The 15144-nt window shown below is 39.3% G+C and overlaps 1 protein-coding gene across 1 annotated transcript in view; it reads left to right on the plus strand.

The window, feature by feature from the left end:
* The first annotated feature begins 204 nt into the window (after positions 1-204).
* LOC128780200 (uncharacterized) overlaps positions 205-15144 on the plus strand; it is a 486095-nt gene continuing 471155 nt past the window's right edge. Inside the window, exons 1-2 of the mRNA XM_053918121.1 lie at positions 205-695; positions 830-899. The gene's annotated coding sequence lies outside the window, so the exon portion shown is untranslated. The remainder of the gene's footprint in view (positions 696-829; positions 900-15144) is intronic.

Genomic DNA, 15144 nt, shown 5'->3' on the forward strand with positions numbered 1-15144 from the left:
AGCAGGCGATCCCATGAAAAAGTCTTTTCATCCAGTTCCCAATGGCTGTTACATGAGAAATGGCAAACCAATAATTTTTGTCAAGTTTTTTAAGCCAACAGAAATGCTTTTCCACTGCTACAGTTTCAAAAGGCACAGATAAAGCTCATTCACTGAGATGAATGAAAAAGCCATCTGGGGTTTTTCTTTTTGACTTCCTTTCCTTTTCTCCATCCTTGTAATCAAATTTGAGCAAAATCAAATGGGGCTTTCTATGAAAGTACCTTTTGTTGATCTGAACGAGCTGGTAATTTACAAAATACCCTTCCTTTGTGAGGAAGGCTAAAGAAAAAAAGAATCAGTAGCTTTTAAAGCTGGGCCTTAGTGGGACTCTAAATGCAATGAAAGCAGTCTGTGTTGAGAGATTGAAATGCATTTCAAAGCCAGGCCTGACTCGGGATACAAGGAAGAACAGACCTATGTGCATTTTGAAGGAAGAAAAATGTGAATGGAAAAGGGAGAAAGGGAGAGAAACAAGGGGAAAATCTGGATAATACATTAAAGTAGCCATAATTTTGGAGATGCGTTCATCTTATTGAAATTGTGTACGTAACCAGTGAGACTGAAGTCGGATATTTGCTCAATCAGGATGCTCAACAATTTGAGCCTTTAAAGTTTGGAGCTGCATGGGTTTGTGGAGAAAGTCGGCTCGTGAAGTGTGTGATGTTTTTCTCCAACTTTTTCTTTTTATTCTTTGCTTTGGGATCTTGTGGGAAGCACCTCAAGAAAACCTGAAGATGCTAATTTTCAGACAACTAATACTTGCTATTTTTCCTCTTTTGCCTGCTAGATTTCCCCATGACAGTGGTTCTTCTTCATCCCTTTGAATTCAAGAGGATGGCATAGACATCTTAAAAATAGTAAGTAATGCGTATTTTCTTTAATTATTGGAAGAGTTTGGATTCATCATGCATGGCTAAAAGGAGAATAGGTTTTGAGCATCATTTGCATTGTTTGATGTGAATTACTTTTGATTTAACTGTTTATGACAGTATTACTATCATGATAATGTGTGGTTTTCACCACCACTGTATATTCTGTGATAGTTAAATATTATGTAGCATATAATGTATATACTCTTAGTACAATGGTTTAAGAAACCATGCAAAAATTGCAGAGAACTATCTTTGGGGATGTTAAGTTTTCTTTTTTCATACACCACACGGTCTTCCTAAACACATTTATAATTTTGGTCCCTAGCTGTCATGTTTTCTGAGGACCTTTCTATTTGTGCTTGAAATGAAATGCTCGTATAAATTACCTGAGCTTATTTCTTGAAAATAAATATCCACAAGGAGGCAAAAGTTGTTTTGATATTATGAAGCAATCAAACAACTTTAAGGTGGATTAAGCTTCATTTCTTATTTAATCAAGCATTGTAACTAATATGACAAAGCTTTGTTTAGAGATATTTTCCCCCTTTAGTAAAGTGAAAGTACATTTTCAGCTTCCTAAAAATAACGCAGACCTGTGTTATCTGAAGACATACTTTAAAGCACATGTCACATGTACTTTTTTAAAATGCAGATGCATCACTGGCGTTTTTTTAAGTAACTATGGTGCAAGTTTTAAATATGTAAATACCTTAGTCAGAAAGAAACAATACAGAGCAGAACCAGCTCTAGTGTCTCCGGGAAGGCGGAAACAGTGTTTGCATTAGTGCAGGCACTGCCAGGCAAGTGCAACCTGCGATTTCCACGGAGGCAACAATGAGACCTTCGTTTCTGGAGCCAAGAAACAATACAAGATTAAGTGAAACCAAGACCTATGCTGTTTAACCCTTAAAGTAGCTGTCAAGAGGTTTTTTTTAGAGATGCTGAAATGGTGAACAGGTCCAGATAATTTCACAAAGGTCTATGCAAGGGCCAAAGCCTTTCCCTTCTAGTTGTTCCTTATAGAAAATCCAAATCCCTGGAAGTTTATGTTTAAGAAGAAATCTATTTTCTCTGTTTTGTAGCTTTAGGTTCCTTTCCCAACTTCTTCCAAGTTATCTTTGCCTGTGGTTTTGAGCCATTTGCTGCCTCCTACTGCCTAACTTGAATATTGCATGCATGGCAAACTGCCAAGAAGGTGGCAGTGGGGTATTGGCTTGTATTGGTATTGAAGTTCCAAGGTTGTTGTTACCAGTAATTTACAATAATTGCTACAAAACAGATGATTAAAGCCTGAGGGGTGGGAGGGAGGTAGAAGAGTAAAATTAATTGGTGCACATCTTGATGGATCTAAGTGGGATTTCTTCCTCTGAGAACAAGTTGGATCGTTGTGTTGTCCATGCAAACATGATGCTCTGGATGGTCTGGGCCGTGCTGCTGTGGACGTTGCCTACAGTTTTAGACGGAGAGAGCAGCACAGTGTGAAAGAACTTCTGTTTGAGAGACATAATAATTATACCAGTTATGCAGAATTTTTTTCCTAATAATAATTTATTCCACTTTATATACTTTAAGATTGTTGTTAAATTAGGATTGTTGCTATTTTTTTAAGTTCTTAAAGAAAATGTTTATTATTTAGGAGTGTCATTGTTTTATTGCTATTCCAAATTAGTACCTGGATAGTAATGCTTTCTGTCTTTTGCTTCCTAGTTTCTTGTCTAGTCAATCTTCTAAGCATTTTGCAAAATTTCTCTTCTGTGTTACTTTTAAGTACTTTTGGTGAGAGCCAGAGGTACTTTGTCTTGGTGTAGTTGTAAAGAATCTCTGTAACGGCATGATAAGGAATAGATAATCAGTCCTGAAAATCAGCTCAGGTTCCTGTTTTCTCAGTTTATTAAGGATTAACTGTTCAAAGCTCTTGTTAGTGGAGCAATGCATGTTTCTTCTCCTCAACATAAGTGTAAACATTATTCTGTAAGCACCTGGATTTTGGAAAACTGGAGAGTTGGATATTTCCCACATAACCATTGGGGCAAGTAGAGCCTTCTCAAATATTTTGCTTGCAGGTCTCATATTCCTGGATATAATAACTAATATACTGCACACTGTACTCTTTGCAAAGCCAAAACAAAAACAAACAAACAAACACCACTACTGGAAAGTTTAGAAATCCAGACCTCTCTGGGGTCTTCAGAAGTTATTACACGAAAGGAGAAGGGGAACATGTTTGTAAAGACTCCAGAGCAACTGAAATTGACTGTAAAGTTGTTTTCCTTTTTGTGAAATTAAAACTTCCTTGGGCTTTGTGTCAGGAACTGGGTGCTACCTTTCCATTACATGACAGTATTGAGGTTTCAGGGCTTTCATGGACTAGAAATAGAACCCAACGATGGAGATGAGGCTCATGCAGCCCCAATTCTTCTGCCAATAGAAGCTATTATCTGGAAATTATTCTTTTATAATCTTCAGTAGGATCAAGTAATTGTGCCCATGCTTTGATGTGTCGACAAGCGATAGACTGCCTGACTAATCAGTGTGTGTTAAGAGGTCACATTCTTTAGTGTCCAGGATACAGGAAAGTGGGTGACCAGGTTCCATTCCAGTTTTATATTAATGTGTCTCTGGGCTGATCACTGACATTCGGGGGCCTCACCTCCCTCAAGTGTCTGATGAGAATGTTATCTGTCCCTTGTTTTTTTCTTTTCTTGCTTCCTGTGGGCTGGGCAGAAATTTTGATATGAACATGATGGTTGAGTGTGGTCAGCTTAGTTGGCAATGACATAATGACAAAAAAGACAAGACCAAGTTTCCACAGTCACTGCTTCACTACCAATCCCAGATAGGAGCCAACTTTTTAAAAAAAATTTTTATTGTTATTCAATTACAGTTGTGTGCCTTTTCTCCCCATCCCTCCACCCCACCCCAGCTGAACCCCTCTCCCTCTCCCACCTCCATCCTCCCCCTTGATTTGGTCCATGTGTCCTTTATAGTAGTTCCTGTAATCCCCTCTCCTCACTGTCCCCTCCCTACTCCCCCCTGCCCATTGTTAGATTGTTCTTAACTTCAATGTCTCTGGTTATATTTTGTTTCCTTTTTTCTTCTATTGATTATGTTCCAGTTAAAGAGATCATATGGTATTTGTCCCTCACCGTCTACCTTATTTCACTTAACATAATGCTCTCCAGTTCCATCCATGCTGTTGCAAAGGGTATAAGCTCCTTCTTTCTCTCTGCTGCGTAGAATTCCATTGTGTAAATATACCATAGTTTTTGGATCCACTCGTTTGCTGATGGGCACTTAGGTTGCTTCCAGTACTTGGCTATTGTAAATTGTGCTGCTATGAACATTGGGGTGCACAGGTTCTTTTGGATTGGTGTTTCAGGGTTCTTAGGGTATAATCCCAGCAGCAGAATTGCTGGGTCAAAGGGGAGTTCCATTTTGAGTTTTCTGAGGAAATTCCATACTGTTTTCCACAGTGGCCGCACCAGTCTGCATTCCCACCAACAGTGCACTAGGGTTCCCTTTTCTCCGCATCCTCTCCAGCACTTGTTTGTGGATTTGTTTATGCTGGCCACTCTGACTGGTGTGAGATGGTACCTCATTGTGGTTTTAGGAGCCAACTTTTGATGGCAAGGGGGACAAGGCAAAAGAGTGCAGGGCAGGTGTCATTCTAAAAACTGGTCAGACAGCTCCATGAAGCAGTAAGCATGGAACAGCATCTGAAGTGGAAGGAGTGCACCAATTCCCATCATGTTCTGAAATTCAGTATGGGGAAACTGGGAGCATGGGTGACAGAAACACTACTTACGTAAGACCACTGTTAGTAAGGGCTCTGATGCAGGTTGTAATGAACACACTGGATACAAATAATGACTAAACAATTAGGAATAGAGAGAATATAAACCCAGGAAAAAACAATAGCTTTCATATGAAGGCCATACATTTCAAAGCTTTTTTCAGTACAGACTTGGCTGAGGGTTTTAGTCACTAAAATAAAAATGGAAGAGTACCATCATTAAAAGAGTAACTTCCATATACAGAGCATTTTATACATGTCAGCCCTAATCCTTGCAGCAACCCCCACAACACCTATCATTACTGTCATTGACAGTGGAAAACCTATAGGATCAAAGAACTGCAGTGACCTGCCTCTGGTTACACAAACAGCACGAGGCGATGTGGGTTAAATCTGAGTCTCTCTGACCCTTATAGCCTGGGCCTTCCTTGGGTAACCCAGATGTCAGTGGACCCTCACAGTCCCCTACACATGCATAACCTCTTTCTGTTGTTGTCAAAGGCCAACTCACAGTTGCAGACCTCAGCTCTTCACTGAGGTTATCTAATAGAACCCACTTTCCCAGAAGGGTGAATGAGCAATGTAGATTTCCCCGAGAGGGGAAGGGGTTGTGGGGGAGGGAAAAGAATTCGCTTTGCATATCCTACATCAAAACACTTGAGCATCCCTATTGATCATTCTGGTCTGTGAAGTGACTTCTCAGTTTGTCAGTACTGGAAGTTTCTCTCTCTGACCCTTCCCTCATGCTCCACCCAGCTTCCCTAGCTGTGCTCTTTAATCCTGGATCCCCCTTTCTCTCTCATTCTCTAAATTCCTCATACCTTTATTATGCAGGAGCTATATGTTTTTGCCCCAGCTTCTAAAAGGGAACTTGCAATAAGCCTCCTGGTAATAGTTCTTGTCATGCTTAATTGTAGTGAGGATCATGTAGCAATTGAAAAAAAAAATCCCACTACATGTTTTCCATTAGGGAAAATATACCAGCTTTTCAGGCCCTTAGTTCTGAAAGAATATTCTTCAGTGGAGTTTCATGGAGGATACAGAAGACGGCATTTCTACCAATAGATATAACAGGGTATTTCATTATGCTTTTGCCTATAGCCACCCCTGCTCATGAATCCAGGGTGCCATAACAAAATTTAGAACATGCTACTTGGTGTGGGACTTTGAACAGAAAGTTAAGGATGAAGGAAAAGGTGAAGTTAAGAATAAGAAAAGAAATGAAGGTGGGAGAAACAATTTATGTAGTAACTTACTACTAGAAATCAATTTGAGTCTCCTTTTTCAATTGTGTCCCATAAATTCCATTGTGCACTGCAATAGGGAACTATATTCTTAATTTACATATTAAATGAGCAATGTCAAGTGCACTTAAATGATAATAGAATGCTAATGCCTAGAAAGAGGCCACAGGCACTGATAAAGAAAACCAAGTCTTTAGCTTTACTATCACAAAGGTTTAGACTTGTGATTAGGTATCAGACTTTTATAGCTTCTATGCTATGTAGTTTTAGAAAATATGAAGAGAGAAGTGCAGGAATCAACTACAGTGGCTCAACACATATAATTTGTTTGGAGTTTGAGGCATGGAGTGAAGATTGGGAAACATTTTATAAAACTTTGAAACCCCAGGTTTCTAAAGCTTTCAGTGAGTCATTTGCCTGCGCACCAGTATATTTTCTGCATAGGTTTTCTTTTAGTTACTGAGGTCTTTGCTTCTCCTTTTTGGCTTAAACAGTTGATGTTATGAGGTTCTTAGAGGCTTGAACTTGATTGTCAGCCAGTGTAGCTCTTTTATCCAATCTGCCAGCCATTTAAAATTGCCAGTGTTGTCATAGCCCTAATGAGTATGTCCCCCAAGAGCGAATCGTAAGGCAAAAATAAATGCCTTTTGATGTTCACAGACTCCTTATAAGGTGCTCAGAAACCAATACGAAAATTTATATGTGTTTTTTCTCCTACTAAGAGAGTTACAGAACAGATTTAATAATGTACAATTCCTTTCATTAGAAAGGGAAGCTTTCTTAGCAAATGTATGCTAGATCAGTGGGGGTGAAAAGACATGGGTATAGTGACAAAAAATATGTTGACAAAAAATACCCCATAGCTATTTTCAGCTTCTTTTATAAACTGAAGGAAAGGCAAAGTGCTTCATCCAATGGAGTAGTTTAGCATCCTAACAATTCAAAGGTAGGAGCCAGCAGGACACAGTGAAATGAAAATGTGAGCACAAGGAAAATTAAGACTTCCGTCCCCTTACCCTCCACCCCCAGCTTCTGCTGTTCAGAAAGTTTGAATTTGGCTAAGCCTCATTCATGAATTCAGGATTTCTGTTGTCTGTTGGGGAAGCCATATTTGGAAATAAGGCAAATAAGGCCTTTTAAGACTTCTCGTCTCATAAGTAGAATAGATGATAGGTGGAAAAGAGACAGGGGGAGGGTAAGAATAGTGTAGGAAATGTAGAAGCCGAAGAACTTAGAAGTATGACCCATGGACATGAACTATAGGCGGGGAATGTGGGAGGGCGGGGATGGGCAGGATGGAGTGGAGTGGGGGGGGAATGGGACAACGTAATAACATAATCAATAAATATATTTTTTAAAAAATCAAAAAAAAAAAGACTTTTCTTCTCAACTTGGCTCGGATGACTTCCCTAAAGCAACTTGGGAATATTTTTCTCTTTTGGGCTGCTAAGCATGACCAAGGAGATAGTAACTTTGTTTCCTCGTAGAAAATTCCAAAATGGACAAGTTACTTCTCTGGTCTCTAAAAAAAAAAAAAAAAAAAAAAAAAAAAAAAAAAATCAGCTGCCCACAGGGACAGCACAATCATGATCAATAGGGCGAAAATAAGAAAATAAAATGAAAGGGGGTAGGGTTAGAAGTTTGAAGGGTGGGAAGAGGGCAGAGGATGAGAGAGAGGAAAGGAAAATTCCAGGGGGTCAAAAACATTTTAAGATTTTAGGGCTACAGTTTTAGAGCTGCACTCTGCCTTAGAGAACGTCTAGCACTAGGATTAGCTGCTGGGAGGAAAAGTAGCAGAAGGGGAAGGAGGACCATATCCCCAGCCCCCAAGGGTCAGCAGGATCTCCAGGTTGCTGTAATATATTATTTCAATAGGCCTCTGAACATACTTAATATTATAGCATAATTTTATATTTGGAATGTTCAAAAATACTCTTTTGTTTTAATAATTTAAACTTCAGAAACTAATGCTCCACAGAATCATCTTTGTCTGACTTCTGATGGGAACAAGCAGAGGGTCAGTCATTCTCAGCCTGCAAAAACCTCTGGGTGAAGGGTGAGCAGCTATGTCGGAATGCATTTGGTACTGGGGAGATGGGAAGAACATAAGACTTTACATATTTATTAAAAAGTGGGCCTAGGATAAAATAGGTTAATAAACCCTCATCTAGACTAAGAAGAGCAGGCTTGGGAGATAGTCTTTATTCAACAAATATTTATTGAGCACTCTCCTGGGTTTGACACTCAGGTGAGGATGTCTAGAACAGAACGGAACTGAACATGTCAATGTGGAGCTCATGTAAGCCCTGGGCTCAGGACAGGGACTTGAGACCATCTTTCAGTAGAAATGTCCAGTAAATTAAGAAACAAAAAGGACACAGTATATTTAGCAACAAAGAGTTTGGGACTGGTTTTGTGAGAGCATCTTGGGGAGAGGAATGAGGTGGAAGCCAGATTGCAGTAGGCTAAGGAGAGTGGGCAGATGAGAGAGGAAACAGCATGTGTCCTTTTAGGCAGCTTCACTGGGAGAAGCAGCTTCACTAGGGTCAGAGCTGGAGTAGAACTTGGGAATTAAGGGAGAGTTTTTTTAGGTAAGAGCTAACTGAATTGTGCAGTATTTTAATACATATGAAACACATAAGTAACTATTAATTCACTGGATGTTCATTGAAAATGCATTATGAGGTAGAATATGAGATGGAGAATGCATCGTTCTTGCTCCCAGGGAGTTTGTAGACTGGACTAATCAATAATGCCAATCATTAATAACAGTAATAGGCTGGAAATATTATGGTTCATAAAAGTAGTAAAACAAATGCTATGTGGATTAAAATGTTGAAGATCAAAAGTTATTCATCCATGTAGGATCAGGAAAGGTATTATGGAGAAAGCAGACCTTGAAAGGATGAAAGATCACAACAGAAGGAGTTTTGGAACCGAAGCATAAAGAATGTGGAAGGTCAGGTTGGGTTTTTGGTAATTATACAATAGTCTTAAATGATCACTCAGGACATATTGGAGGGCTTTGAACTCCAACTTTATAGGCTTGGTTCATTTCTTTGAGCAATTAGAAGGTTTTTTGGTTAAGATAAGGACGTGATCCAGAGGTCTACATTAGGAAAATGAACTTGGCAACCATACCGAGAAATGTTTGAAGCAGACTGAAAGTGAGGATGCTGGTTAGGAAACTTGTGAAATAGACCAGGTGACAAGGAATCAGAGCCTCAAGCAGGGAAGTGACAGTAGAAATGGAATAAAAGAGAATTAATTCACTTATTAATTCAATAGATATCAGTACGTACCCCATGATAAAAGATCACACAGGAGGGATATGTGTGTGAAGGAAACCACAGCTACCCAGCTTAGCTTTTGTATCAGGAAAGCAGCCATAGATAATATATAAACAAATGAATGTGGCTATATTCCAATAAAACTTGATTAATGTTGGACAGTGAAAATATTCTGTATGATATTATAGTGATTGATATATGACATTACACATTTATCTAAACACACAGAAGGAGCAAACACCAAGAGTGAACCCTGATGTGAACTATGAATGTTGAGTAATAATAACATGTCAATGTAAGTTTATCAGTTATAATAAATGTCCCACTCCGGGAAGTGATGTTGATAATGGGGAAGGCTGTGCATGTATGGGGGCCAGGAGTATATTGGAACTCTTTGTACCTTCCTCTGAATTTGGCTATAAACCTAAAACTGCTCTAGAACAATAAACTCCTTTATCAAAACCCTTTTTTAATGGGTACTGAAATTTGAATATTTACATGTCATGAAATACTTTTCTCCTTTTGATATTTTTTCTATCAGTGAAAGGTGTAAAACCATTCTTAGCTTAAGGATGGAACTACTGCTTAAGAACAGAACTAGTAAGTGGACAATAGTTGTACATGTTGCCTGAAAAATGTAGTCTCCAGGTCTGAAATCACTGAGTTTGCATTTCTCAGCAGCACAGGATTGGGAGCCAAGGAGGCCCCGTAGTGGTCTGGTGCTTGGCATGGAGGGAATGGCCAAAGATGCATGGCTCAGGACTTCCAGCTTGTGGTTAGTGCTGCACTGAATGGCCATGGATGGGAGTGGGGAGGGGTGCAGACTTGGCAGAAAGTCAAAAAAAGAGAGGAGGAGGCTGATGGACTCAAAAGATCAGGAGAATTAGAAGGATTCAGGCTCATGAGAGTGGGAAAGAAACACATAAGGTCAAGGGTCAGAGGCAAAAGACCAGATGTTTGTGGTTGGAGCAGACTTTCAGAACAGATGTGAACCGTATTGGAGTATGAAGCAGAGCTGCATCAGGAAGTGACCCATGCGGGGAGTGTGGGTGTCAATGGAGACGAGAAGTCAAACACTTGTGAGACCAGAGGCCTAAGGAGAGTTACGTTGACACAACTGGACAACACAACTACACTGAGTGTCCCAGATGAAAACACAGATAGCCAGAGAGGTAAGAGAAGAGACTTGTCAGCATGGGGTAGCCTGGCCAAGGAGGCCTGGAGAAGGGTGCATAATAATTATACAGGTAGAGAGCAATGTGAGGAGGAAGAAAGAGATGTTCACTAGTCATCTACTCTGCACCTCTTTAGTGGGCCTATATGTAGGGAAACTCATTTGACCTTGAACAAACTGCTGAGGGGGGCATTATTCCCATTCCAGCAGTGAACAACTTGAAGTTTATAGAGGTTAAAGTCCAAAGTCATACAGAGAATAAAACGAGAAACTGGTCGCTATGACTGGGAAGCCCATTATCTTTCTTTTTCTGTTTTATCTTGCTTATCAGCTTCAATAAGTTTGTCAGTACCAACTTCTTAAAGCAGTGTATTGAGAAATATTCTGAGGCAGCTACTAAGGTCAGAAAGAGTTGTGATTAATTAGTAGATTTGCCATGGATACGGGAGGGGAGAGCTGTAGCTCTCATTCTTTGTATTTGCCATCTCTTGTGCATGTTACCTGCCTGCCCAAAGTGGAAATACTTTTCACTTCAGGTCGGGTGAGAGAGCCATGAAAAGGAGGTGAGAGGAGCATGTTTAATAGACTATGACAGGGCCAACCTGGTTGGCTGGAGGGGTCAGACGGGGTCATGGAAGGAACAAACCTGGTGCAGAGGATGACAAATTCCAAGTTTGGAGTTTGACTCGATCCTGGGAATAATAGAAGACGTTTTGTTTGTTTTGTTTTCCTTAAAACAGGAGAACCACATAAGGAAAATGATGTTTAGGAAGCTTAGTCTGATGGTTGAGATAAGAGAAGGAAAATTGAAGAAAGGCTGTTATCCAGGTGGGAAATGTTGGTAGCCTAGATCAGGGGAATTAAATAGTGTATGAGTAGCAGTAATGGAAAAATAAAGAGATATTTGAAAGAATCATTAGGATTTGGTAACTACTTAGATACAGGAAGTAATATAAAAGAGGAGGGAGGTCAAGATGACTGGGATAACATTTTATGTGTATTTCACTGAAGCTGGTTCTCCCAGAGAGGAGCTTCCAGAAAGAGTCCCATCATCAAGTATATTTGCAAACATAAATACTCAATCCTCATTCTGAAGACTCACAAAACACCTTAGCATGTAAAAGGCTCTAAGAAGTCCTGCAGACAACGAACCTTTTTAATTGTGTGTAACCCATCTTTCCTTCCATTTAACTGAACATGTATCTCCTCTTACATAGCAGTGTGGATACACACCACATACCTTGGAAAATGCTGGAAAAAATTGTGATGCCATGGTCAAAATGGAGACAACTGTACTTGAACAACAATAAAAAACATAAGGAAACTCATTTGAAGAGAACAAAATGAGTTCTGTTTGGGGCTACGTTGACTTTGAGAGCAGTATCTTAGAGTGCAGACATTCTAGAGCTTGGTGAGGAGGTTAGGGCTGAAGGGATAGTAATAAGCTTAGAGGGGATTGTTGAAGTTGAGTCTGTCTAACAGAAGCTGTTTTCTGGGGCAGGGGGGCACACATGCTTGTCAGTCTTCCAAGTCAGAGAGTGGGAGATGGTGGAGGAGGCAGCTAAAGAAGACATGGGATCAATGGCCAGACAAGTATGAGGAGAATCTGTACAGGGCAGTGCCACAAAAAGTAGGGAGGAAATGATTTCGGGAGTCTGGTGTCAAATGCTTCAGCCTATGAGCAAAGTCCACTCACTGCATTTTGACAAGAAGGAGGTTACCGGTTATCAAGCAGTCAGTTCATGCTGGTGCTAAGCATTCATTCCACAAAAGGGTGTGAAGAAAACAATGTGGCTCCTGCCCTTCAGCAGCTCAAACTATCTCCTGAGGAGACAGTTGTCACACTTAAATGACCTGGGTTTCCAATGCTACTGAGCAAGGTGGAGGGAGAGGCTATTCCTACTTGTCAAAAGCCATAAATGCCTTATTAACAGAAGTGGTTGTTGGTGAGATCGTGAAGTTGGGGATGGGCGTCTGTGGTGGTTCCTGAGTCCAAAGCCTCTGGCTCCTGTGTTGGTGCTTCTTCCTCACTTGCTGGAGCTTCCTTAGGGATCCCTTACTCTTAGGCAGGGATCTATCAGGGGTGTCCAACCTTTTGGAGTCTCTGGGCCACACTGGAAGAAGGATACTTGTCTTGGACCACACATTAAAAATATTGTGACATGTAATCACAAAAAAATTTCATAACGTTTTAAGTAAATTTACGATTTTGTGTTGGGTTGCATTCACAGCCATCCTGGGTTGCATGCAGGCTGCGGGCCACAGGTTAGACACCCCTGAATCATTCATCCCCTTGAAGCCACCAGTGAGGGGAAGTTTGACATGCTGCCTCTTTCCAGGTGTTACTACATTCTATAAAGTGAACAAAGCCGGAAATAAATGTCTAAACTTCTGAAAATGTGTGGGGTTTTTCCTAACCACAAATTTGTTTGAAACCTAAAGTAAAAGTATTAAATGACATTTTAGCATACTAATAGTATATGAGAAAGTAGTTAAAATATTATGTATATATTATGTACATAAAATGTATGTGTATATTTGTATAGTAATGCTTGTATATTGAATATATATTTAGTGATTTTTACAAACGTGAATTAAATTATACTCACCAGATGATTGAAAGCCTGTCATCAAAATGGGTAATTCAGTATGTTCAATATTTAATCATTTTTAATATTTTCAAGGCATTACATATGGAAATAAAATAATTCATAGGATATTATAGTTAATTATTAGAAAACTGAGGAGAGAACAGATAAAAATAAAATAAACAGCTTAAATTTAATATAAAGATCTCATTTTAGCCTATAAATAATATTAATATTAAGCTTTGGAAGTTGAAATGTGTTCTGAAAAATAAGCTGTATTTGTTTTTACACATGACTTTCTTATGTTGGCTTCAGGGAAGGTTACAGTTTCATGGGATGACCCAGAACAAGAAGATGCAGCTAGGTGAGATTCTCATGCCTCCGAAAAGTGAATAAAAGTAATAATTGTCATTTATGAGACCTACTATGTGCCAGGCAATTTGTAAATGATAATTTATACACAATTTCATTTATAAAAAATTAGGAGGTAAATATCATTATCCCAAAGTTATACGTGATGTAACTGAAGAGAGGACAGGAAACCTGCCCAGCATCATAGAGTTGGGATTTGAATTCATTCTGTGGAAAGCTGTGTTCTTTCCACCTTCCACCTGTGAAGGCCTAGTGCTATGATGAAATGCCTTCTCAGTTGGTGTCAGCATCTTCACAGAATGACAAAGGAAGTAGTAGATTGTCAAAAGGTATGACAAAACTAGACACTGGCTATCTGGGTATTAGTGAAGCTCTCCACACATTCCTTCGTCACTTTACACCCAGGTGTTGAATTGTGCAACGTTTCGAAAATCCTTGAAGGTAGTCTTAAAATTGAATGAGAATGAAGGCAGAAACGTGAGTATATGCTGAAGGCAGTGGGGAAGGAAATTGCCTGTCAACTTTGTTCATAATGGAGGTAGACGGTGAGTTTGTTATAAACACCAGATGAAATTACACACCATCATGGGAAGCAGTGTACAGGAATATCGGCCAACCGTGTCCTATGTTTCAAGCTATTTTAACCTATAGAAAAGAAAAGTCTTACAAGGTCACGGTTAAATTCCCTCTTGTTTTGAAATGATTTTAACCAGGATAAGTTGAACTCAACAACTTCGTGTTTCAGGGAAATTTAATCCTTACTTCTCTCTGCCCAGAGTGTGCCCTCCCATTACCTTGATCTCTTACCTGTGCTCACCACATAAAGAGTTTTGTTTTTCCTGCCTGAACTCTCTTGTTTTTTTTGTCTTCATATTTGCTTTACCCACTCCTACCTTTGGATTGTCATTATTGCATCCTCCTGTTTTCATTTTGTTTTGCCCTTCATGTTGGGGGTGGTGAGGGGTGCATCTTCTGGGCAAACACTTTCAGTAAAACAATAAAAGCTTGCTCTTTGCGTTTGCAACTTCTGTTGTGATCTTGTAAAACAGTACACCTCTATCCTGTATGTTCGTTTTTCAACTTTAGCCCAACACCTTTAACAACTTCCTTCAAATCTCTCTCAAAACTATAGTTTTTATCTTTATTTTTGTTTCAGGGGCTCATTCAAGACATTAATGTCCAAGTTTTCCAGGTTGGTCTCAGCTCATTGTTCTCTGTTTTTCTTTATTCTCTCATGTTGCCTTTTTTTTTTCTATCTTATTTCTTTTCTATCTTTCCCCTTGTTTGTCCTTCATATCTGTGTTTTTCTCTCCTCTATAACTCTGGGCAGAATAAACCGCTCTCTATTGTGTTCTTTTTCCATAACTTTCCTCTGAAACTCTCCTTTATCTTTTAACCTTAATTCTCTTTTATTAAATCTCTCCCCCCAAAATCCATTAACTTTTCTTCATTCTTCGTCTATAAACCTTCCCTTCAATCTATTTCAAACCCATCAGGTGTTTGAATCACTTCCTCACCTCTGACTTTCTTCTTGACCTTCTTCCAACTACTTTGTCACTATCCACTACCCTGAAATTGTACTGACCAAAGAAGTTCTGATGACTTCTTTCTGGACAAATTGAATGCTCTTTCATCTGTGATCCTCATCTTTCCTGGCAATAACTCTAAAAGATGCTAGATCATCTTTGAAATAGTTTAAGGTGGGTTTCTTTTTTTTTTTAACAAAATATCTTCTAGAGTATGCATCATTTTATTTATTTTGCTTATGA

Source organism: Desmodus rotundus, chromosome 2, assembly GCF_022682495.2.
Source record: "Desmodus rotundus isolate HL8 chromosome 2, HLdesRot8A.1, whole genome shotgun sequence".
NCBI classification, from domain to species: domain Eukaryota; kingdom Metazoa; phylum Chordata; class Mammalia; order Chiroptera; family Phyllostomidae; genus Desmodus; species Desmodus rotundus.